At 46.8% G+C, this 23,051-nt stretch overlaps 1 protein-coding gene across 19 annotated transcripts in view; it reads left to right on the forward strand.

Moving 5' to 3' along the window:
* MAPT (microtubule associated protein tau) overlaps nt 1-23,051 on the forward strand; it is a 130,448-nt gene that overhangs the window by 22,928 nt on the left and 84,469 nt on the right. Inside the window, exon 1 of one of the 19 annotated variants that reach the window (XM_017950075.3) lies at nt 949-1,356. The exons of the other annotated variants lie outside the window; for them this stretch is intronic. The gene's annotated coding sequence lies outside the window, so the exon portion shown is untranslated. Of the gene's footprint in view, nt 1-948; nt 1,357-23,051 lie in introns of those variants that run through there. 19 annotated transcript variants of the gene reach the window in all.

A 23,051-nucleotide genomic window follows, 5' to 3' on the forward strand; every position in this document is an offset into this window, starting at 1 on the left:
AACAACAAACATGCATCTCTCAAAGAAAGCTCTGAGTCCAGGTAAATTTCCTTCCACTGAAGCAGCCAGGCTGAATTTGAATTCTCTTTGCCCCTGCTTAAAAACTAATGCAAATTTTCCTAGAGAATGCCCACTAATTCCTGGAGGGGGCACGGGCATTCCTGATGCCCATGAGAGGACCATTTGCTCTTCCCTCAGTGTGCTAAATAACAGAAGCGACATTTGTTGCTGGAAAGTATCAGTGAGGTTAATAAGGTGTCTCCTGCCCAGGGTGAGGGAGCAGTTCCCAATGACAAATGCTGTGTGGGAAGGGGCCATAAAACTGCCAGCCCCTTTCGTCCACCCATAATGTGGTGAGCCCTGTGGATCCTGGAGGATTTCAGCATCTTTTTTTATTTTTATTTTTATTTTTTAGACGGAGTCTCGCTCTGTTGCCCAGGCTGGAGTGCAGTGGCCGGATCTCAGCTCATTGCAAGCTCCGCCTCCCGGGTTCACGCCATTCTCCTGCCTCAGCCTCCCGAGTAGCTGGGACTACAGGCGCCCGCCACCTCGCCCGGCTAGTTTTTTGTATTTTTTAGTAGAGATGGGGTTTCACTGTGTTAGTTAGGATGGTCTTGATCTCCTGACCTCGTGATCCGCCCGTCTTGGCCTCCCAAAGTGCTGGGATTACAGGCTTGAGCCACCGTGCCCTGCCTTTTTTTTTTTTTTTTTTTTTTTTTTTTTTTAACAGAGCCTTGCTGTCACCCAGGCGGGAGTGCAGTGGCACGACCTCGGTTCACTGCAACCCCCGCCTCCTGGGTTCAAGCGATTCTCATGTCTCAGCCTCCCGAGTAGCTAAGATTACAGGTGCACACCACCATGCCTGACTAATTTTTGTATTATTAGTAGAGGGGTGTTTCACTATGTTGGCCAGGCTGGTCTCAAACTCCTGACCTCAGGTGATCCACCCAGCTCAGCCTCCCAAAGTGATGGAATTATAGGCATGAACCACCACACCCAGCCAGCATCTTTCATTTTTCTGTCCACTTTGGCCCTTTCCTCTCTCACTGTCTTCCTTTTCCATTTCCAAAGTCAGTCCATCTCACTATTAGCACAAAAACTGCTAGAGCGCTCGTCATTGGTCATCTCTCCCTGCACCTGACTGGTCTGTTCTTAGGCACTGAAGCGTTTCCCCCAGCTGTTGCTTTAATCATTTTGTTATCATGCCTTACTTAAGAAATGAACATGAGATGCATTTATGTGTCTCTTCCTGCCACTCTGCAGAGCCAGTAAGATGTGGTGGAAAGGGCCCAGGCTTTGGAGGAGGGCTGGCTGGGGTTGGATCTTGGCTGCTCCCTACTAGCTGTGTGACCTTGGGTAAGTAGCTGGACCTCTCTGAGCCTGGTTCGGAATCATAGCACCTCTCTTTCAGGGCTGCTGTAAGGAATAGCAGTGATTTGTGTAAAGCAGAGAGCACAGCTAGCACCTGGCCCCTAGCCACACTACAGAGCACTTACTGTGATAAGCTGCCATTGTGGTGTGTGAAGCAAAGGGGAAATGCCTGCTGTAGTAAGCTTCCTGTAGGGCAGTTCGTAGAACCAGAGATGGGTTTCAAGGTTACAAAGGGACTCTTAGTGTATTAGTCCATTCTCACATTACTATAAAGACCTACCTGAGACTGGATCATTTATAAAGAAAAGAGGTTTAATTGGCTCACACTGGCTGGGCACGGTGGCTTACGCCTGTAATCCCAACATTTTGGGAGACCAAGGCCAGCGGATCTCTTGAGGTCAGGAATTTGAGACCAGCCTGGCCAACATGGTGAAACTCTGTCTCTTCTAAAATAAAATACAAAAATTATCTGGGCATGGTGGTGTGCGCCTGGAATCCCAGCTACTTGGGAGGCTGAGGTGGGAGAACTGCTTGAGCCCAGGAGGCGGAAGTTGCAATGAGCCAAGATCGCCCCACTGCACTCCAGCCTGGGCAGCAGACTGGGACTCCGTCTCAAAAAAAAGAAAAGTAAAAGAACTGCAAGAAATAAGTTGTTGTTTGTGAGCCATATGGTCTGTGGTACCTCGTTGTGGTAGTGGGGGTCTTTTGTCTCCCTGACCCTGCCTGTTGCTGCAGCACCGCTCAGCCCTGCCTGCTCCCTACCTTCCTCCCCTTGGCCTCTCCTGCCTCCACTGGGCCCCTGGTGCCTCCTCTAGAGACAGTCCTCCTGGGACCAGTTGTGTTCTCACTTACACGAGGCATCCAGGACTACAGAGAACCAGAGGAAGGGGCGCCCGCCCGCCCTCCTCCCTGGCATCCTCACGCTGCAGAGGTCAGAGCCTCATCCCGGCCCCTTACCTGCCCCTACCCTGCAGAGAACTGTGGTCAGTTCCTGAGGCCAGATCCATGAACGGCCTTGTGGAAGATGGTGAGCTCACACCCAGAGCTGGCTCCGATGACCCTTTCTCCTTTACATGTTTCTACCTTCCCCTCGCTACCTTCCCCCACTGCTAGGCACAGAGTGGAGGCAGGTTGGGTTTAAAGCTCAGAAGGGCTTAAAGGGGGTGGGGCGCAGTGGCTCATGCCTGTAATCCCAGCACTTTGGGAGGCCAAGGCAGAGGATCACTTGAGCCCAGCAGTTCGAGACCAGCCTGGGCAACATAGTGAGACCGCGTCTCTGCAAAAAATAAAATAAATAAAATTAGCTTGGCATGATGGCATGCACCTGCAGTCCCTGCTACTCAGAAGGCTGAGGTGGGAGGATCACTTGTGCCCAGGAGTTTGAGGCTGCAGTGAGCTGTGCTGGCACCACAGCACTCCAGCCTGAGTAACAGAATGAGATCCTGTCTCAAAACAAACAAACAAAAAAAGAAGGCTTAAAGGGGACTCCAGGTGGGCCTGGCAGCACAAAGCTATGAAGGTCTATCTTAGACACAAACTCTGTTACTAGGCCTTTGCAGGCTGGCCTGGGTACCTGGCTGCCATAACAGGGAACCTTCCAGATGAGCTGTAGGCGTGGAGCACAGGAGCCAGGGTGCTCTTCCTGGGCTGTGTCCACAGGCAGTATGTACGCAGGCTTTGTACACGTCCAGCGGATCCAGTGCATATTTTTGTTTGTGTTTTTCTTTTGTTTGGGGGGGTAGATTTGGTTTTCCCCTGAGTCCTCTGTCCTCCTGTCACCTGGCTGGTGCTCGGCAATGTTGACCAGCTGCCTGGCTGGAGTTGGCAGTGGCTGAGGCTGTGAGCTAACATGTTCCTGAGTCCTCCCATTTCTCCACCATAATGTCCTGTTGAGTTTGCAGATACTGTCTCTGTTTTTATCTCCCAGGGAAACTGAGGTTCAGAGTGGCTAGGCCACCTTCCCACAGTCCCTCAGCTCATGAGGGCCACACAGGGCATTGAGGTGGCCTCCTCCTCAGCCTTGACTCTCTGGCCCCATCTTTGCTGCCTCAAGGGGTCTCCTCTCCTGAACTGTGCACCTTCTGCCTGGCAGCTCCAACTCTATGGCTGTTTTCAGTGGCTCAGCACTGCCCCTTGACCTTCCCTGGCCCTCTGCAGATGCCAGGCTGGAGCACTCTGGCAAGGTCTGGGGTGGTTGCATGGGTCCTGTCACCTCTATACACCTCCCAGTGCCTGGGAATCCTGCAGATACGCCCTCCTTAGCCATCCCTAACACATAGAGGACATTTCTGAGGTCCCTGAGAGAGTGGGGCACCTCTGCAGGATCCAACTGCCGGGCCCAGGAAGGATAGCAGCAGCGTGAGGGGTTCCATTAGCCACAAACTCATGGCATGGAGCCTCCACCCACCTCGCCCCTCATCTGCTGTTTAGCACCTAGCACGCTGTGCATACTTACTAATTATTATATAATAATAGCAAATTATAGTGGCAAATGTATGCATCTTTGCACAGTTGTTATACAGCACGATGAGCAAGTCATTAATAGTAAGGAATAAATGTGAAGGTGAGAAAAATCTGACTGCCAAAGTTTTTACTCCTTCCTTCCCTCCCCAGACTTTTAAAGGAAAGTTCAGGGATAATCCCTTAGTTGTCCTGGTAGTAGGACTTGTAATTAAAATAATTGGGCCAAGAACCCTTCTGTGCTTCTCCTTTTAGGTTTGGGTGTAAATTCGGGGTGTTTCTCACTGGCGAAAGCCTGGTGCAGGACAGACCCTGGGAAGCTTTCTCTTTCAGAAAGGACCATCAACATCCCTTGCAGAAGAATTCTCTTCTCCAGACTCAGACCCGGTGTCCTGGCACCCACTGGGCAAGTGGGTCCTAGAAGACAAACCTGGTCAGAGCTGGAGGCTGCTTAGCATTCCCCATGCACACTAGCAGCTCGGAGAGCTCAGGAAGCCACAGCTCCTCCTTGCCTCACCAGCCTGGGTCAGGACAGCGTCCCCTGGAGGATGCACAGGGCCTGGCCTCTGGTCACCCAGCCTGGAGGGAAAGCTCAATCGAGCATCATGTCACCCGGTGCCCCCATGCAGGGTGGCACTGGTGAGACCCCCAAGCCAATGATACTACCTCACAGGAGTGCGGGCCCAGTGTGGCCAGATCACCTTGACTTTTCAAGATAAATCAGAAATCGTATTTCTGTGAGATATCCCTATTTTCCAGTGATGGTGACTAAATTAGAAGTTTTTGAATTTTGTAACATGCTCCTAGGCTGTTTGTCTGGTTTAAACTCTATCTGGAGGAATTCAAGCTAGACTTCAGGAATAACTTCTTGAGGCAAGGGTTTTGAGGCCTTAGGGAAACAGGGACGTCTTGGGGGTGTTCTGACTGTTGTCCTCCTGGAAGGGAAGAACAGGGAACTAGAAGATTGCCCTTAGTGAAGTCCAAAGCACCTAAACCCGGGACCCTCAGCGGGTGTTCTTAAGTCACAGATTCTCCCTGAGGCCTCTCTCTGGCTCCATAGAATGGCTGATTCTGTAACTCTGTGAGTCTTTTTTTTTTTTGGAGACAGAGTCTTGCACTGTCACCCAGGCTGGAGTGCAGTGGAGCTGGAGTGCCATAGAGCAATCTTGGCTCACTGCAACCTCTGTCTCCCAGGTTCAAGCAACTCTCCTACCTCAGCCTCCCAAGTAGCTGGGATTGCAAGCATGCACCACCACATCTGGCTAATTTTTGTGTTTTTAGTACTGATGGCCCAAAGTGCTAGGATTACAGGCATGAGCCACCGTGTCCAGCCATAACTCTTGTTATGTAACTCTTGTTACAAAGGCCTTATATTTTGCTCTTTGAGGTTGGTTTTAGTTTGATGCCTGTTGGTTGCCATCTTTTAACTAGGGATGTTTTATCAAAGTACCCAACCAAAGTATCTAAACAAATTATACTTTAAAGTTTGAAAATGTCCAGCATGTCTAATTGAATGCCTGTTGTGCCAGGCACTGGGCTGCTGAGGAACTGAGTCCCATCCCTGGAGGCTAGCTAGAGAACACACACACACACACACACACACACACACACACACACACACAGTGGTCTCACAAGTCAGTTTTATATTCTACCTCTATGCAATAAGGGTATTATTATGTTGAGGTACTTTGACATAAAAGTTTTTCTTAAAGGAGAGGATGCCTAGAACAGGCATTACCTGAAGCCTCCTCTCTCCAGCATTGGTTGTCTTCTGTCACGACTCAGGGTTTTTCATTGAGAATGGGATGGAAATGTGGTCTAAATATAGGGCCCATGTTGGGACTGGATCCCCTCTGGGAAGTCAGACCAGGCTAGGGCAGGTCCCTGGAGTCATCAGGAAAAGCCTCTGGAGCCAGAAACAAAACAAAACAAAAAAATGATGTTAACTAAACTCAGTCCCAAATCCTGAATTGGAGTCAGGTCAAGCAAAATAATCAAAGGAGTCAGCAAAGGGCAAGTCAGAGAGACCAAGTAACACCAGCGTCTTCCCAGGAGCCCTGTGGCGAGTGACAGAGCCTGGACTCTGGAATAGGACTCATCTTGTGTCTCCTGCCACTCATTAGCTGGGTGACCTTGAGCTAAGCCCCTTAACCTGTTGGACCCCATGTTCTTACCTCTAAGTGGGGGCTGGTAATATCTTCCCCTTCAAGGAATGCCCTCTAAGGGGTGTTGTGAAGGTCAGGTAAGGTGGCAGGGGTGGGACTCCTGGCCAGGAACAGGCGCTTAATCAATGCTAAGTCTCTCCTCCTCTCCACCTGCTGGATGCTGCAGATCCTAAAGATTTCAATGTGAATAAGACAAAACCCCTGCCCTCCAGGAGCCTTTGAGAATCAGAGAACTAGACCCATTTACAGAACAAAGGGATGCAGAGTCTGGATGAAGTTTTGGGGATTCATAGAGCAGAGGGCTACCCAGCCCCAGTCTGGACATCGCTAGGTCAACAGTAGCCCCTCAGTGGCTGATTTAGCCCAGAGGATCCCATAGGGTTGACTCCTAACTCAAGGGCATGAGACAACCCCCAGGAAAGGCACCGTGGAAAGGGTCTGGCTGTCCCTGATTTACCTGTGGGCACTGGGGGAATGCCCTCAGGGCTCTGTGTGGTTCTGGGTTCCTCCAGTAAAAAGTAATCAAATTCTTTCACGTTAATGTCTTTCTCCACCTCATTGCACATCATGCAGCTATTCATTGACTCAGCAAGTATCAGCTTTGCATGCAACCTTGGCCTACCCGCTTTAGCTTTTAGTAATAGCTCCCCTCTTGAGTAACACAAACCAGTGGGGAAACAGAACCTAACTCTTACCTCTGGGAGGGTTATTTGCTTTGAGAACATCTGTCCTGCAGTTTCGCTCATGTGGCAGTGAAGTTTTGTGCACACACTCTAGAGCCAGGGAGCCTGGGTTCAAACCCCAGCTCTGCCAGGTCCTAACTGCATGAATTTGGGCAAGTCACTCAACCTCTCCATGCTTGAGTTTCCTCATCTGTAAGATTGGAGCAGTGGTAATACCTGCTTCTTAGGGTTTAGAAGAGAATTAAATGAATTAAGATGGGTAAAGTGCTTAGAATGGAGCGTTGCAAGTAGTAAGTGCTATGTAAGTGTTTGATTTAAAATGAAAGACCCTTAAATACATTCTTTGTGCATTTCAGAAGCCCTTCATTTTGCATTTCTTTTTTTTGTTTTGTTTTTTTTTTGAGATGGGGTCTTGCTCTGTCACCCAGGCTGGAGTGCAGTGGCACGATCTCGGCTCACTGCAGGCTTCACCTCCCGGGTTTACACTATTCTCCTGCCTCAGCCTCCCGAGTAGCTGGGACTATAGGCATCCGCCACCACGCCTGGCTAATTTTTTTGTATTTTCAGTAGAGATGGGGTTTCACCGTGTTAGCCAGGATAGTCTCGATCTCCTGACCGTGTGATCCTCCCGTCTCAGCCTCCCAAAGTGCTGGGATTACAGGCATGAGCCACTGCGCCCGGCCTCATTTTGCATTTCACAACCAAGCTGTCTCCCCTGGAATCCAGCCATAACTCTGCTCACAAGTGTGAGACAGGCCCCAGCAGAGCTGCACGAAGAGGAGAGAAGGCAGCCCCCCAGGTCCCCAACTCCCTATCCAAAATGGCAAAACCAGAACACAGCCTCCTCCCCACCCCAGCAGGAGTTCAGAATCTGCAATCTCCAAAACCCACTTCAATTTTAAGTGTAGAGCCAGGTGCGCTTTTAAGTCACCTGTCACTCTGGAGGCTCTTTTGCTCAGTTCCTCACCATTAGCAGGGATGACAGGGAGTGCAGGAGTGCAGTCGGCTCCCAGATATTGGAGCGTGCTGGGCCAGCTGCCCGTTCTCCCAGCCTCCACTCCTCTTTGCTGTCCAGCCATCACTTGCTCCTTGAAGGCTAACGAAACAAAAAACAGTGCCAAGAGCGTGGGAAGAAAGCCAGCTTCTCCCCTGGGGTAGCTGTGATATCATGCCCACCCTCCCTGACCACGCAGCCCCTGGGGACCCTCAGGGCCCCAAGCACCCATTTCCATTGCACATGTACACCCGTGTGCAGCCATGGCCGCCCATCTCAGTCAATAGGGCTGCTCCTGCCCACTTGGAATTGCAGTGACAACCAAGAGTGGCTTATGGGAACTATCCCAATGACCTGACAGCATGTCCGCTGCAAACTGCTGACGGGGGACACTGCCCTCATCTCTAGCTCATCAGCGAGAGGCACAGTTGCTAGGTAACATTGCTGCTGTCTCTGGGCATTGCTGGGGGTTGGCACTTAATCTATACCGAATTTTTCCCTCCTGTATCTTCCGAGCTGCTTGGATCTTGGTGCTGAATTAGATTGGACTTTATCTTGTGGGGAAGGGAGGACTATAAACCCTCGACGTAAGCAATGGTCAGACTATTCTAAGGAAACTTGCCAAATTTAACATGAGGTAAATTTAGTTCTGACTTCTGTCCACCCCACTGCTACTGTCCCTTTTTATCCCATGATCCCTTGCTTTTCTTTTCCTTCTCTCTCCCTATCTCTTAGGTTCAACACATGATAGGAATTCAGAAATATATGTTTGCGAATTTGTTTATTCACGTAGCAAACCATTTCTTGAGTGCCTACCATGGGCCAGGTAGAATGGGCAGCCCCGGGATACAGTGGTCTCTACAGCCCCTCTCCTGGGTTTGTACTGTGCGAGATGATTTAGGATGGGTTCTCCCATCAAGGACCACAGTCTTCTTTCTCTGTGCCCCTTGGTCCTCAGTCTCTGACCCCACTTCAAAGGCAGCATTCACTCAGGGAAGCTCCCATACAGTGCTAGTCAGAGTAAAAGTTTGGACAAATTGCCAGGAAGCAGCTTGTCAGTATGCATAAACAGCCTTAAAAATATTACTACTCTTTGACCCAGAATTTCACTTCTAGGAATCTGTCCTAAGGAAATAGTCACATGCAAAAGATTTATATACCAGGATGTTCATCAAAGTGTTGTTTATAACAGGAAGTCTCAGAAGCTGGTTAAATATCCAACCTCTGGAAATGGTTATGCAGAATAGTATGTAGCTATTAGAAATTTATGTCTATGGGGTTTAAAATGTCATGGGAAAACACTTCTGACATAAAAGAGCATGATAATTATATATTTAACATAATCTTAACTATGTTTTAGAATGTACAGGAAGAAAGAAATGTACAAACATATTCATTGTGATGTCTCTGGTGGTAGGATTATGATCAGTAAGTGCTTCTGTCTTCATATTTTCCCTGTGTTTGATAATACATGCATATGTTGTTTATAAAATAAGAAAAATTTTAAGTTTAAAATTGGAGTTGAAAAGTCTTTTTAGGCTGGGCGAGGTGGCTCACACCTGTAACACCAGCACTTTGGGAGGCTGAGGTGGTCAGATCACTTGAGCCCAGGAGTTTGAGACCAGCCTGGCCGACATGGTGAAACCCCATCTCTACTAAAAATTTAAAAATTAGCCATGTGTGGTGGCGCACACCTGTAATCCCAGCTACTTGGGAGGCAGAGGCATGAGAATTGCTTGAACCCAGGAGGTGGAGGTTGCAGTGAGCCAAGATCGTGCCACTGCACTCCAGTCTGGGCAACAGAGTAAGACTTTATGTCAAAAAAAAAAAAAAAAAAAAGACAAGTCTTTTTAAACAGTAGCAGCCATAACTAAATATAATCCATAATAAGCCCTGGATCAAATTTTTATTTATGTGTTTATTTTATTCATTTATTATTTTTAGACAGGGTCTCACTCTGTTGCCTGGGCTGGAGTGCAGTGGCATGATCATGGCTCATTTCAGACTTGACCTCCTGGGCTCAAGCGATCTTCACATCTTAGCCTGCCAAGTACATGGGACCACAGGTGCATGCCACCACACCTGGCTAATTTTTTTTATTTTTTGTTTTTAGAGATGGTGTTTACTATGTTGCCCAGGCTGCTCTCAAACTCCTGGGCTCAAGCTATCCTCCCACCTCAGCCTCCCAAAGTGCTGGGGTTACCAGCATGAGCCACTGTACCCAGCCCTCAAATTTTAAAAAATCTATAAGGGACATTATTGGACAATTAGAGAAATTCGCATATGGACTTATAATAGTATCAGAGTGTGTGGTATGATGGTTCTGGAGGGAATGGACTTTTTCTTTAAAGATAGGCTTTTCTATGCCCACCCTTTTACCTTGCTAACTTATCATCATCCAGGTTCCAGCAGAAACATTACTTCCTCCAAGAAAGTTCTTAAGGGTGCAGTATCATGATGTCTGCAGCAAATTCTCAAATAGCTCAGGAAAAAAGTATGTGTGTGGTAGGTGTGTATATATATATACACACACACATATATATATACACATACATACATATATTTTGTGTAATTATATATGCAGAGAGTGCAAATGTTGCCAAGTTGAAGATTGGTGAATCTAGGTGAAGAGAATATGGTATTTATTGTATTATCTGTGCAACTTTTCTTAGGTTTGAAAATTTTCAAAACAAAAAATTGGAGGAAGAAGACGTGCCAGTCTACCCCAAGCCCTCCACTGGAATGCTGGAAATCTAAACAATGGCAATTTCATTTCTTTTCTGTTGTGGGCCAGTAGTCCTTAGATGTTGAGGAAGCGGGTAGTTGCTGGGGTGTGGTTGACTTAGGATGGAAGAAGCAGAAGTCAAGACTCCCAGGGTCAAGGTGCTTTGCTCTTCTGACCCAAGTGTGGGAGGCCCAGAGTCAGCGTTTCAGGTGTGCTAATTCAGCATGGTTCTGTTCACGGCCAAAGTCCACCCTGGGCACCTCTCTGGCAGCAATCTTGGGTGACTCTACTAAGGTCAGGCCTCCCTGACCCTATGTCTGGATCCCATACCTCCAACTTTCCCACTGTCTCAGGAACAGTGCTTAGCTTTTCTTTTCCCTCTCCTGTCTTCCTTGCCAGCATCTAGAAAGTTTAAATAATTCCCCTCTTTACAACAAAACAAAACATACCCCCTTCAGTAACCCACCCTAGCTCTCTTCTCCTTTTCCTAGCCAGATTTTTTTAAAAGCATCCTCAGCACTTTGGCAACCTCCATCTCCTCCCAGCATGCCCTATTACTGGAATCCAGCCAGGACTCAGCCCCAATCTTTCTACTCTAACCACTTGTCTCAGTTAATAAGGACAGGTTTATGCTGCAGTGACAAACAAGACCCAAATTCCTATGGCTTCACACATCTGGCACTACCTCATCTTCCAGCCTTAGGAGTCATCTTTTAGTTCCTTGAAAACTCTCTGCAGTTTCCTCTTGGGGCCTTGTCATATGCTATTCCCCTGGAAATGTTCTTTCCTATCCCCTCCCTTTCACCTTGCTAACTTGTGCCCATCCTTCAGGTCTCAGCAAAAACATCACTTTCTTGGGGAAGTTTTCTCCAATACCCACACTACACAGGTGCCCCATCGACACTCCTATGACTTTGTGGCACTTGTCTCACTTGATTTCCCACTGCCTTCCCCACAAGACATCTTTACAAGGGCAAGGACCATACCACTGTACCTATTTCACTCACTGCTGTGGTCACCTGCACTCTGGCTGCCTACCTTAACTACACATTAGAATCACCTGAGGAGCTTTTAAAGCCACAATGTAAGACTCCACCCTAGGCCAATTGGATCCAAATCCCTGGGGTAGGGCCAGAAATCAGTGGAGATATATATATATATATATATATTTTTGAGACAGAGTTTAGCTGGGACTACAGGTGCTCACCACCACACCCAGCTAATTTTTTTGTGTTTTTAGTAGAGATGGGGTTTCACCGTAAGCAAGGATGGTCTTGATCTCCTTACCTCATGATCTACCTGCCTCAGCCTCCCAAAGTGCTGGAATTACAGGTGTGAGCCACCATGCCTGGCCATCAGTGGATATATTTTTAATGTACTGCAGGGAATTCTGTTGCATCAGCTTGAGAACCACTGATCTGCCTTGTGCTTCACATTTAAAACTTTTTTTCTAATGAATAAATAAACCCCTGAAAAAATTAATCTCCCTAAGCCTCCCTAGAAGATAGGATGGTAAGGATATTTTCCTAGGTAAAAATATGTTAATTTCATATTTCATGAAATTTCATGTTTCATTTCAATCAAGCTCTGTCATACACCTTACATGGGGCAGGCCCAGTGCCTGAGCAGAGTGTAATTATACTCATTATTCAGGCAAGGAAAAGTCACATTAGGTGATGGAGCACAAATAGGCAGTTAATGGTTTCAGGGTTAGTTAGAATATGTTTGTCTTTCAATTGCAAGTAATAGAAGCCCAAAGAAATTGGTTATTCATATAATATAATTGATTGGTTCCCAAATTTGAAAAATTCAGGAATAGACCCAGCTTAGGTACGACTGGATCCAGTCACTCAAATAATGTCACGATGAACCCTTTGACAGGAATGTACCGTGTCTTGACTCTACTTTGCTCTGAGTAGTCTTTGCCCAGGTGATGATAAAAATGGCCATCATCATCAGGCTTGTGTCCTGTTTAGTAGGAATATACAAGAAGAGCTCAGTAAATGCTGGCCCCACCACTAAGCAAAAACAAAACCTTTGGGGTTGTTGTCGTTATTGTTGTTATAAATCACAGCTTAGACCTTCCTTCTTTCCTTGTTATTCTCTTTCATCTGTAATCCAGTTTTCTAATTCTGAAGTATAGAATGTTCAGATGATTTATTCTTCATTACCCACAACTTGCACATGTTTATTTAAAATGCCAGGATTGCCTGGCCATTGTGTGCTGTTAACCTTTGTTTGCTGTTAGTGGATCCCTGAAGTTCAGGCTCCCAGGGGAGCAGATAATGGGTGTCTAGTTCCTGCAGTATCTACCCTCTGGCAAGCCAAGTTACTTCCTGGGTAAGGTTTTGCCTATCCTGCATTCCCAGGGAAGTTTCTGGGCCTGACCACCAAGCCAGCTCTGAGGAGGGGTGCATAAGCCCCACCATGCTTTGGTTCTGTCCCTATAGAATATTTTATGTTGTTATCGAAAACTAAAGGAAGATGGGTGCAGTGGCTCAAGCCTGTAATCCCAGCACTTTGGGAGGCCAAGACAGGTGGCTCACTTGAGGCCAGGAGTTCAAGACCAGCCTGGCCAACATGGTAAAACCCTGTCTCTACAAAAACAAAACAAAAATTAGCCAGGTATGGTGGTGTGCACCTGTGGTACCAGCTACTCAAGAGGCTGAGGCACAAGAATCTCTTGAACCTGGGAGGTGGAGTTTGCAGTGAGCCGAGATCGCACTACTGCATTCCAACCTGGGTAACAGAGTGAGACTCTGTCTCCAAAAAAAGAAAAAGAAAAGGAAAACTAAAGGAAAGGGACTAAAATGATATCAGGTTCCTGGAGAACAAACAGACATGATTTTGCTTCATGGCAGGACAGCTGGAAGAGGTGGGATTATATCCTCACATTACAAATAAGGAAACTGAGACTCAGAATGGTTAAGTCACTTGTCCCAGGCAACACAGCCAGTAAATTACAGAAACAGAATTTGAACCCAAATATTCCAGCTCCAAAGCTTGTGTTTTAACTACCTCCTGCTTAATTTTTTAATTTCTAAGATTAGACCCTTCATCTATCCATGACGCCTACCTGTCATCCCCCCAAAAAGGGTGAACGCTGTTCAGAAATTTTTCTAGCCTGAGCTCACTCCCAATTCACTTATTTTTGCTTTGTCACGGCTGCCCAGTCTCCACTGGTAGACCAGAAAGTAGGTCATGGCTGCGGGGACCACACGCTGTCGCTGCTGCAAGGGCCGGCCTCTGTTTCTGGGGCTGAGTGGGGGTCAGACCTGCCAGGAGCACCACCTTCTGTGGGTCCTGCCTGGATGTCACATCCCAGCCCCAAGAAGTCACTGCAAACCTTTGTATTGTTGAGCTTCACATCCTAGAATTCACTGTCACTGTGGCTGCTGCATGAAGTGGTCCTGGGAGAAATGGGCATTGGCATTAACAGGGAAATTGATGGTCTGGGGAAAAAGTCATCCTCATTCTATTGCAGATCTATGGGTGATTGAGACTGGCTAATGTTGAAGGGGTTTCTCAGCCATCATGTGCCACATTATGGAACAATGGTGTAGGCAGCCATTTGACACCCAGCACTGACCTTTGTTTAACAACCTCACCTATATATGACAAAATAGTTGTCAGAAATAATCGTGTAATGAAATGACTGTAATAATGGCCAGAAAAGAAATGCAGATAATAAAATGTTTCTCTTATTGAACTCTGTACATATAATTGCACCAGGATTTTTTTCAAATAAAAAGTAAATATACTACAAAAAAGGAAAAAAGCACAAGTATTTATTAAATAGCTTTTCTATATCTTTCTGAGCTTCGATCCTTTGATTGCAGACCGATGTAATATTTTATGCAAATCATTGTTTGGTTATTAAGTGAACTTTAAGAAAAGTAAGATGTCTGCAAAAGTTGCCCATAATTTAGTAACTACTGTATTGTACCATTGATGTACAGCTTTATTTTCTTGATTAATTCTTTAAACAATATAATTCACAATTTTAAAATAATAAATTTCCACTTAAAATGGTATTTAAACTCAGCAAAATATATCATCTATGAGTAAACTTTGTATTACTAAGCAAAAATATTACACTTTGTGGTTCACATGCTGTCTCACTGTTTTAAATTTTAAATACAAAAACTCCAAGTAGGCTGGGTGTGGTGGCTTACACCTGTAATCCCAGTATTTTGGGAGGCTGAGGCAGGTGTATCACTTGAGTTCAGGAATTCGAGATTTGCCTGGGCAACATGATGAGATCCCGTCTCTACTGAAAATAATTAGCTGGGTGTGGTGGTGCACATCTGCGGTCCCAGCTACTCAGGAGGCTGAGATGGGGACAGAAGTTGCAGTGAGCCAAGATTGCACCACTGTACTCCAGCCTGGGTGACAGACTGAGACCCTGTCTCAAAAAAAAAAAAAAAAAAAAGAAACAAAAACTCCAAGTGGTCGCACAGAATGACAGGACTGAAGTAACTTAGCTCCAGTTTCTGCCTTTATAATCACTGTCCTACCATTGTCTGTGCTTAGAATCTACTTGCTTAATGCAGGAACATGTGTTCTCACAGAGGTGGAAGATGCAAATGGCACCCAAAGCAGGCTGGAAATTCTGAACCATCAAGAATTTACTCTCTACCAGGCACAGTGGCTCACGCCTGTAATCCCAGGACTTTGGGAAGATGAGGCAGGCAGATCATCTGAGGTCAGGAGTTCAAGACCAGCCTGGCCAACATGGTGAAATCCCGTCTCTACAAAAATACAAAAATTAGCCAGACATGATGGTGGGTGCCTATAATCCCAGCTACTCGGGAGACTGAGGTGGGAGAATCGCTTGAACCTGAGATGCAGAAGTTGCAGTGATCTGAGATCAATCTGCACCATTGCACTCCAGCCTGGGAGACAGAGTAAGACTCCATCTCAAAACAAAGAAACAGAACTTACTCTCAAAACAAATACGTGTGGCTGACTCCACATATGGTAGGGCCAACTGTATAACTAGAAGTTCTCCAAATAACTTCTGTGGAGAAAACAAAGTTTATTAAAGGATAACTTTTTTAAAGTGCTATCTGGAACTTTACATATATATTACTAACACTCAGAGATCGCACCAATTGTTTATAACTTAGACCAGGGCCGGGCACAGTGGCTCATGCCTATAATCCCAACACTTTGGGAGGCTGAGGCAGGTGGATCACTTGATGTCAGGAGTTCGAAACCAGCCTAATCTGCATGATGAAACCCCATCTCTACTAAAAATACAAAAATTAGCCAGGCATGGTGGTACACACCTGTAATCCCAGCTGCTGGGGAGGGTGAAGCAGGAGAATCTCCTGAACCCAAGAGGCGAAGATTACAGTGGGCCGAGATTGCGCCATTGCACTTCAGCCCGAGCAACAACAAGAGTGAAACTCTGTCTCAAAAAAAAACCTTAGACCAGGAAAATTTTTTTTAAGGGAGGAGTATTTTATCACTGGCATTGTTTAGGATTGCTGGCACATGATGCTAATAAAAAGCAGACTATTAGTTGGTTTTATTACTGTTTTTGAACTCTTTTTTTTTTTTGAGAAAGAGTCTCACTCTGTTGCCCAGGCTGGAGCACAGTGACTACGATCTCAGCTCGCTACAGCCTCCGCCTCCTCAGTGCAAGTGATTCTTGTGCCTCAGTCTCCCGAGTTGCTGGGATTACAGGGCACCACGCCAGGCTAAGTTTTTGTATTTTTAGTAGAGACAGGGTTTCGTCATATTACCCAGGCTGGTCTCAAACCCCTGGCCTCAAGCGATCTGCCCACCTTGACCTCCCAAAGTGTTGGGATTACAGGCGTGAGCCACCATGCCCAGCCCTGTTTTTGAACTCTCTAGAGACAGTCCAGCCCTTTATTACTTGTCCTGAGGCAGCTGCTCCCTTCACCTGGGCCCCCGCATTGTGTTTCAGACCTTTGTCCTGGTGGTGCTGAAGAATATCTCTGTCGATCCTTTTGGGACTGGGGAAACTGAGGCCCAGTGCCACACGATGCCATTTGTTGAGGGAACATTAGGTCACCTGCTAGGTCCCCAGTCACTTGACCTTCTTCCCAGACAGGAAGAAGCTGCTCTGGGTCTGAGTCCTGACTCTCTCAGTGTCCCATGTGTCTTTGCACATCGAAATGTTTTCTGATGGTTTTTTGCTGTTATATTTACTTTTAAAAAATAACCAGCAATAAAATGTTAGGTTTGAGAAGGTTGAAATGAGAATTGATTTGAGTTAAATTCTAGCAGATTTTTCTTAGAAGAATGATATCATCTCCAGCCACCTGCAATTGATCTACTCTGAATTAAGAAAGAGGCTTCCATATGTTGTTTATATTTTGCACTCTTGATATGTTTCTTTAAATTATGGTCTTGGGCCAGGTGTAGTAGCTCACGCCTGTAATCCCAGCACCTTGGGATTCTGAGGAGGGAGGATCACTTGAGGCCAGGAGTTCGAGACCTCGTCTCTACAGTACATTTAAAAAATTAGCCAGGCATGGTAGCATTCACCTGTAGTTCTAGCTACTTGGGAGGCTGAGGTGGGAGGATGGCTTGAGCCAGAACTTTGAGGCTACAGTGAGTTATTGTCATGCCACTGCCCTCCAGCCTCGGTGACAGAGTGAGACCTGCCTCAAAAAAAATAAGTAAAAAATAAATTAAATTTCAATCATTAGCAGTCATCAGGATATTTAAATACATATGTTGAATCAAAGTTATGCATGTGTGTATTTTTTTTTCCAGAGAGTTGTTTATAATGTGGATTTTAATTTAACTTTAAAAAAATTTTGGCTGGACTGTTGCCCAAATGGTATCACCAGCCATTTGGTTGAGAACATATGTCCTGCAGGCTCTTCTGTCACTGGAGTTTTGCTAGCTGACAGCCACTGGCTAGAGACTGTGGTCAGCACAGAAGCAGGCGTGGACTTGCGCACGTAAGCAGGTCAATGCAAAGCCATCACTTCTTAAAAATTCTGAACCCTGCTGTCTGAGATGGTGGTGCAGCCAATGGAGCTCTGCTCTAGGAAGCAGAAGCTAATTCCATGTCTTTGTTTGCCCTTGACTAGCTAGGTGACTTTGCACACCGGGCTTGCCTCTCTGTTACCTTGTCTGCAAAGTGGAATCATCTTTTCCTTGCTGGACAGAAGGTGGACCCTGGACCTATGGGCTTTTTGAGTTTTTCTCCCTCTTAGAAGGACCTCTGATCCTACTGAGTTTAACACCCACGGGTTAATAATTGGGAAAAGCAAAGGAAGCGCCTCTGTTTAGATAATTATATGCATGTTTTTGTCTTTTTCTGGCTGGAAAGATGTCCAAGCTACTGGGAAGGTCTGTGCCTACCCAGGATAGCCCTCTCTGGGGAGGGCTCCTGTATCCAAGATCCCCTCACCGGAATTTGAAAATCAACCATAGTAGGGCCTGCTGACTTTTGACAGCTAATGGTGTGCTGAGAATTGTCCCTCCAAAGACACCTTTCCATTCCCTCGGGAGAGTCTGGGCAGCCCCTCCTGGGGGCTGGGATGCTGGCTCTTCCCTCAGCCTCCACCCCAACTGCTCTCTTCCCTCCTTTCCTCCCCAGCTCCCTAATTTCTCTCACAAGGCTTTGTTCCACAGCAACCTTTCCTAATGCAGTCCTGGCCAGGGCCTCTTTGCAGCCTCATTACATAACCTTCCACAGACTCCTGGTGCAAGGATCACCCCAGAAAGCCAGTCAGAGGTAGGCACGCAGCTGGGGTCCATTTACTTACCTTCCCCACCCCCTTGGAACTCAGAAGTGGTACAGGAATTTGGACTCCAAGAATTAACAGCTCCACCACTGTCACCAGAGCCAAAACTTCAGGATGCATGCTCTACGTCTGCTGCTAATTTCCAGCTGAGAGCCAGTGGCACTGTGGTTCCTTAGGAGCCGGTTCCCTGATGCCGGCTCCTGGCCCCAAATCCCTCTGATCCGGGCTCCTCCAGAATGTCTTGTCTCCACCATCCCCTTTGACCAATGGTGTCTTTGCCTGGTAATGTCCCCTTTGCCTGATGATGGCCCTGTCACTCCTCTGTCTAGCACAGAGGAGGCCGTTTCATCCCTTCAAGCCTGCCCTCCCTTCAAGTCTTAGCTCAAGTTCACCTTCTTCACAGAGCCTTCTCCAATCTTCTTGGCTACGTCTCCGCTCAGCTCCAGCAAACTCTGTCTCTGGCACTGATTCCTTACTTAGCTCAGAGAGTCACAGACACTTGAGGCTCAGGACAATCTGCTTTCTCTCTTCTTACCCATGGCCTTGGACCATGTGTATCTCTTTGTCTCCACTCCCAAACCCAACCCCCAGAGGGCAGAGAGCATGTTGTCTGTCCCTTTGCTCAGCATGAAGCCCTGTGTGTGGTAGGTAGGCAGAGTTCCATAACTCGTGTTGACCAAGGGGTCACTTTGCTCTGAAATTACCCCTGTGTCCTTCAGTATTTGCATAGATAGCTTCCTGGCCAGCCCGAATATATCCAAGGGCATGGCCCACCTCTGCTCCTGTTTCTAGGTCCCTGGTGGGGTTAGTTCATGCCTTCCTCATAATCTGCCCACTGGCCTGGTCCTCAAGGTCTTCCCAGCTGCTCAGCCAGAGCTGGGAAAATGGGTCGCTCCATCCTGTTTATGTCATTCTCTCCCTGCCTGGCCCACTCTCCTGCCCACAGGTATCCTGGGACTGTCTGTAGGATTAGAGGACATATGTGCACATGCTTGGGCACAGGACACTCACGCAGCCTCCAAGCACAGCATCAATAATGCATTCGGTGCATTATAGCGTGGAAAGCTGCTCTAAACTTTATTACACAGCGGACATGTCTGAAGCAGCTCCCAAATCCACCCATGAGTGTTTTGCAATTGGCAAGCCTATTACTTGGGAGTCCACTTTTCTCTGTTCATTAATAATAGATGCTTGCTATGGCCCCAGCTTGGCAATTTTGATTTAAAGTGATCTTAACTGAAGAGACTAATGGATGGGTCTGAATTTGTGCCTTTTAAGCACAAAGTATTGCTCTTAATTAACTGGATTCTATCCTTTAAGCAGGCAGAGGCTTTCCCCCAATGGCATCATTAATGAACCACATCTGGACATCTTCCAAAGCCTTCTTCTGTTTCAGGCCAATCACAGGTGTGTTCCTGAACACCCAGGAGGCTGTAAGAGCCACCTATGCCTCCCAAATACACACAACGTGCGTGCCTGGGGACACAGAGCAGTGTGCGAAGTCCCATTCCATCTCTCTCCACTTGGGAGAGGATGGTTCTTCCGTCTAATTCATGGCTCAAAGTGGTAAAGGAGCTCCCCACTCCCCATGCCATGCCCACTCAGAGTCTGCAAATATGTATGTGATATGAGAGCTCGTCAGTTAGCTGTCATCAGTGTGGCACACATTTGAGGAGTCTGATTCCCCTCCAGCACAGGCCAATGTGCACTGCACTCCTTTCTTTGTGCCCCCACCGTTGCACTGTGCAGAAGTTGGGGTCATAGAAGTACCAGAGCTGTGAAAGGAGAGGCCCCTTCTCACCTCTGCCCTGGTCTCCATCCCCACTTTCTCTAGGAAGCTGGTAGGTGCTGACATGGGAGAGAAGGGAAGGGAGGGGGCCAGGAACAGTGGCTCATGCCTGCAATCCTAGCACTTTGGGAGGCTGAGGCAGGAGGATCACTTGAGGCCAGGAGTTTGAGACCAGGCTGGGCAATGTAGCAAGACCCTATCTCTACAAAAAGAAAAAATGTAATTAGCTGGGTGTAGTGGTGGGCACCGGTAGTCCTAGCTACTCGGGAGGATGAGGTGGGAGGATTGATTGAGCCCAGGAGTTTGAGGTTACAGTGAGCTGTGATTGCACCACTGCATTCCAGCCTGGGCAACAGAGCTGAGACCCTATCTCTAAAAAAAAAAAAGAAAGAAAGACAAGACAAAGAAAGAAAGATAGAAAGAGAGAGAGGAAAGAAAGGAAAGGAAAGAAAGAAAAAAAAGAGAGAGAGAGAGAGAAGGGAAAGGAAAGCCCAGAAGAGTAGAAGGTGTGGGGAGAGGAGGTGGCCGTCATTCTGGGGCCCTCAGTGTGCACTACCAGATAATGCATGCTCTGTGGGCTTTTGCACCATTTTGCTTGAGCATAAAGAAAGGAAGGCTGCCCCTAAATAGAAAGCACTCTGGAGGCAAAGAAATCTGGCTCCAATCCTGGCCCTGCCACTTTCCCAGCTGAGGACTTAGACAAGTACCCTTGGACATTCTCAGAGCCATCAGCTGCAAGTGGGTGCTGCCATACCCACCTCATTGGGCAGGCTTGGGGGACCAAGGGTGGTAAATGGCTCGGGGTCTTGCATGATGCGGCCACACAGCAGGTGTGCCATCCAGATCCATTTATTTCCTTCCTTTCCCCAAAATCAAGTTGTCATTAAAGTGCTAGTCCACATTAATGAAATCTGTAGACATCAACTGTATTAGTTTTCTATTTGCTGCTGTAACAAATCATCAGAAATTTAGTGGCTTAAACCAACACGATTGTATTACTTTACAGTTCTGGAGGCCAGAAACCCTCCATAGGTGTCCCTGGGCTGAAATCAAGGTGTTGGCAAGGTTGTGGTCCTTTCTGGAGGGTCCAGGGAAGAGTCCATTTTCTTCCTTTTTCCAGCTTCTAAAGGTTTCATGCATTCCTTGGCTCATGATCTTCTATAGCTATAGAGAGAAAAAATTTACATCAATCATCTTCAAAGCCAGCCATGGCGGGATAAGTCCTTCTCACATCACCTTGCTCTGACACCAGCTCTCCGCCTCCCTCTTCCACACGTCAGGACCCTCGTGATTACTTTGGGCTCACTCTGATAATCTGGGGATGATCTCTCTGTTTGAGAGTCAGCTGACCCAGAACCTTAATTCCATCTACAACCCCAATTCCTCTTTGCCATGTATAGTAACATATTCACAGGTTCTGGGGATTAGGACGAGCCTGTCTCTGAAAGGCTACTTTACATGAAAATTCATTTTTTAATTAAGATTTTTTTTTTTCCTCTTGAGACAAGGTCTCACTCTATGGTCCAGACTGGAGTGCAGTGGAGGGATCACAGCTCGCTGTAGCCTCGACGTCTCTGGGCTCAGGTGATCCTCCCACCTCAGCTTCCCTAGTAGCTGGAACTATAGGTGTGAGCCACCACGCCCAGCTAACTTTTTTTTTTTTTTTTTTTTTTTTTGAGACAGAGTCTCACTCAGTCACCCAGGCTGGAGTGCAGTGGTGTGATCTCAGCTCACAGCAACCTCTGCCTCCTGGGTTCAAGTGATTCTTGTGCCTCAGCCTCCTGAGTAGCTGCGACTACAGTTGTGCACCACCACGCCTGACTAATTTTTATATTTTTAGTAGAGATGGGGTTTCACCATGTTGGCCAGGCTGGTCTCAAACTCCTGACCTCAAGTGATCCACCCACCTCTCATATTGCTGGAATTACAGGCGTGAGTCACCGTGCGCAGCCCCAGCTAATTTTTAAATATTTTTTTTGTGGAGATGGGGTTTTGTCATGTTGTCCAGGCTGGTCTTGAACTCCTGGACTCAAGCAATCCTCTCACCTTGGTCTCCCAAAGTGCTGGGATTACAGGCATGAGCCACTGCACTCGGCCTTAAGAGAAGATTTAATAATTAATATTTTACAATATTAATTGTAAAGAGGTAGGATGAGTAACTAAATTAGGATACAAGTAACCAGGGTCATATTTGCTAATACCTTTGATCACTTTGCACTGGATATCTTATCAGATTTTCCTCATCAGCTCCTTTAGCAGCAGTGTGGCAGCATCTTATCTCATTTTGTATTTTTTTGCATAGCACACGCCTGTGAATCACTAGATTGAGGTGTTTAGATGTTTGTTGTCCCTTGGATGCTTCTTACAAATCCATATTTTATGGCTCCCTGGAAAGTGCTATGCAAATAATAAGCTGCAAGAATGGAAAGGAAATTGCAGTGCTCCTGAATTGTAAATGGGCTTTTACGAGGAGGTTTCTAATTACTCTGCTCTTTCTCTTGAACTGAGGAGTTGAAGTGTAAGTGGCAGATCCATAACAGATAATCATGTGTGTGATGTGACTTCAGCCTGAGCCTCGAGGACCAAGTCACAGAGCAGGAACAGCCACTCCCCAGTGTCCATGGGGCCACGTCTGAGGAGAACTCAGGGATTTCATATGTGATCTGCAGTGGCTGGGGGGCCAAGAGAGCATCAAGAGGATGTAATGTGTCCCTCTGAGTGTGTTACAGATTCTGACATTCTTATTTTCCTTCTGTGGAGAGACATGTACTCAGTGACCCAACTCACTTTAGCATATGTTTGCTCATCATTTGTGTAGCTTGAAGGAATCAGATATTACCCCCTCCCCGCTATTTGGAAGCACAGATGCAATGCCCTAGAATTGTACTGGGGGCTCAAAGAGAAAAGAGAGTAGTAAAATCTATTAAAGGGGACAAAGACAGCCTATATACTACAAGCTTTCTATTTTTGTGGCAGAGACGTTGTGGTATTTTCTAAGTAAACAGAGTCGACCTGCAATATCAAATGCATGGATTTGATGCTTTGGAAAGCAACTGTCTTCTGTGTTAATCTGGGTGTCTTCTGTGAAATGTCCCCCTGCCTTTGGCTTAAACACTAGCTTTGTCTACAGC

Source organism: Papio anubis, chromosome 17 (assembly GCF_008728515.1).
Source record: "Papio anubis isolate 15944 chromosome 17, Panubis1.0, whole genome shotgun sequence".
Lineage (NCBI taxonomy): Eukaryota > Metazoa > Chordata > Mammalia > Primates > Cercopithecidae > Papio > Papio anubis.